At 37.9% G+C, this 2972-nt stretch overlaps 1 protein-coding gene across 1 annotated transcript in view; it reads left to right on the plus strand.

The window, feature by feature from the left end:
- Positions 1 to 637: 637 nt before the first annotated feature.
- The window catches only part of LOC143301979 (uncharacterized), a 21409-nt gene continuing 19074 nt past the window's right edge, over positions 638 to 2972 (plus strand). The window contains exon 1 of the mRNA XM_076616460.1: positions 638 to 941. The gene's annotated coding sequence lies outside the window, so the exon portion shown is untranslated. The remainder of the gene's footprint in view (positions 942 to 2972) is intronic.

A 2972-nucleotide genomic window follows, 5' to 3' on the forward strand; every position in this document is an offset into this window, starting at 1 on the left:
ATGAAACACACCTGGAGTACCATTTAGAGACTGCGGGCCCAAACCAACCAAATTGGCGGTTCTTCGTTGCTGCGCTGTATAGCCTTCCAGAGGGCATAATGCATTGGCAGTAAGTAAATAAGTAATATTTATGCTGTTATGTAATTAGATATTTTGTAAGTAATCTAAGCATCATATTTTATTTTGATATAACCAATTAAAAATTTTACTTTTATTTTTTAAATTTTATTTATTTATTTATTTATTTTATTTTATTTTATTTTATTTTTTGGTTGGGTTTTATACAGTTTGGACGCATGACAATAAAATGTACTGTACGGTGTTAACTATCTGTGTATATTGATCGAATGCCCCTTTCTTCAACACGTCGCCCTTTAATCAGGGCAACCGAATCAACAATGTCTTTACACATCTGCACATCTGCTATAAAAGATAATATAAAAAGAAAGCAGATGCCTAACTAACGCATGATCCCATCGGATCCCTGATAGTTGCAACTTTCCATTACACATGTGCGACCATTGATTTAAAAATAGAATGGACAGATCAGTGGTGTACGACCTGTAGTGGCGAAAGTTGGTCATCTGTAGCAGACGACTTGTTTGTCATGGAAAGACTGCTTGTTAAATGAATCGAAGTCAGCTCGAGAAGGGGTTGAACACCATCTCGTCAGTGGTCTTTCGCCAGATTTGACAGTGCAACATAAGTGTATGATGCTGTCAACGAAGCGGTCTTTGTGATTATGAATTTTTCGCGGATATACTTAAACTGATAAATTCTTGAACAGGGTGTCCCGGAATGTGTTCAAAACATTGCAACTGATGTGCCATGCCTACAGCAGCGTGTGCAGTGATTCGGTTGATCAGACAGGAGAAAAGATCAGCCAGTCACTGTTTCTCTTGACGCCAGAACAACTAGTCTGGATGCAGTTGTAGGATCTGGTAAGTTCAGTTCATTTGGGTTTAATTACCATATATGCATTGTGTGTCCATTGTACCGAGTTTGACCAATAACACGAAGTGACAGTCAAAATTATCTTTTAAATTAAAACTGGAGGCAAACATACAATATGAATTCCATATACTGTTGTCATTATTGTTACTACATTATTTTTACTGCTTATCTCACCCATACATTGCCCTGTTTCTTTATTCACCAAGTCACGTGCACACAATCATTAAAAAAAAAAAAATGTATTCGCACGTGATCAACGATGGGCTAGATGTCATGTGACATTGACACATAAACTAATAAAGTAATGTGTGCACAACACACACACACACACACACACACCCTCTCCCCCCACCCTCTCTCTCTTTCACTCAGTGTGTGTATGTGTGTGTGTTGTTTTGAAATTTTTTGTTGATGTGCATTACTGTTCTTAGTAAAATAATAATGTATTGAAGAAAGCTGCATGGTGCAGATGTGTGGTAATGAAATCAGTGAAGATGATAAACTGTTTTGTTCACTAGATACATATTGTTTTCTTCTCTTTTTTTAAATATTTTTAAAAATCCTGTTGACATTTCAAAAAGTACTCAAGTAGTATCCTTTTGACAACTCCCCCCCCCCCCCCACATGTATATATATATATATATATATATATATATATATATATATATATATATGAGAGAGAGAGAGAGATGTATCAGTCTATAAATTTGTCTCTCTCGATCAGTGTGATAATAAAAACACAAGAAATACTAGCCAAGCAAACTAGACAACAGACAGATGTTTTCTCTATGAGGACATGTGTTTATTATTATTTCTTCAGGGCTTATATATATTAAACTGTGCAGCGGCTGCTTTTGAATAATCATTTTACATAAATGCAGTTTGAAGAGTATCGAGTATACCAGTTACCCTGGTACTCAAATGTAACTGTGTTGGATGAGTGTCTTGAAAGTGTTCTATTGTATCATGGCTATATATATATATATATATGTGTGTGTGTGTGTGTGTGTGTGTGTAGTAGTCTTCAGTTTAACGTCTTCCACTTTAAGTGATATTAGACCCCCCCCCCCCCAAAAAAAAAGGGGGTGGGGGTGGGGGAAGGGGGGGGGGGTGGAGGCGGAGCGTGGAGGTGGGAACGGTATTGGGCAGAGGGTGATGAATGATGTGTGTGTATGTGTGTGTGCAGAGCATTGGAAAAAATAAAACATTAAAAGGGGAGACATAGGAACAATATAGAAGGAATCGCTAACATCAAACAACTGTAACAATTATAACAAATGTCCAATTGGACTATGCAGCAAACCTTCTGCAATAGCAGATAACATCTTGAAATTGTCAAAAATACATTCAAAAGAATTTTCGGAGAACTCTGTGTGTGTGTGTGTGTGTGTGTGTGTGTGTGTGTGTGTGTGTGGCAGAGGACTGTCATGTGAGTGTGACATACCAGGGGGATGATGACACAGCAGACATAACTTTCAACAGCTGTTTCATGTGTGCACTTTGAGTGGTCTGCTTCGCCTGTCATTAGATGTGACTTGGTGTGCTGGTGAACAGTGTCTGAGGGAGCCAAATATTGATCACTGGTAACTCTTTTAAATTTCCTAAGTCATACATCAGTGGACACTGTTGACAGCTTCTGGAGTCAAAGATCAAATTAACAGTTTAAGTTTATACACCAGTGAACACGGTTCTGAAATATTTGAAAATAAAGTTATCTGTTTAAGTTTATACAATGGTGAACACAGTTCAGACAGAGTTTAAGGTCAAATGAACAGTTTAGATTTATACATCAGTGAACACAGTTCAGAAAGAGTTATAGATTGAATTAATAGCTTGGCGGGCGCAATAGGTGAGTAGTTAAGCGTTGGACTTTCAATCTGAGTGCCCTGGGTTCAAATCTTGGTAATGGCACCTGGTGGGTGAAGAGTGGAGATTTTTTTTTTCTGATGGCCCAGGTCAACATATCTGCAGACCTGCAAGTGCCTGAACCCCCTTCATGTGTACACACAAGCAGAAGA

This window comes from Babylonia areolata, chromosome 28, assembly GCF_041734735.1.
Source record: "Babylonia areolata isolate BAREFJ2019XMU chromosome 28, ASM4173473v1, whole genome shotgun sequence".
In the NCBI taxonomy this organism is placed as follows: Eukaryota; Metazoa; Mollusca; class Gastropoda; order Neogastropoda; family Buccinidae; genus Babylonia; species Babylonia areolata.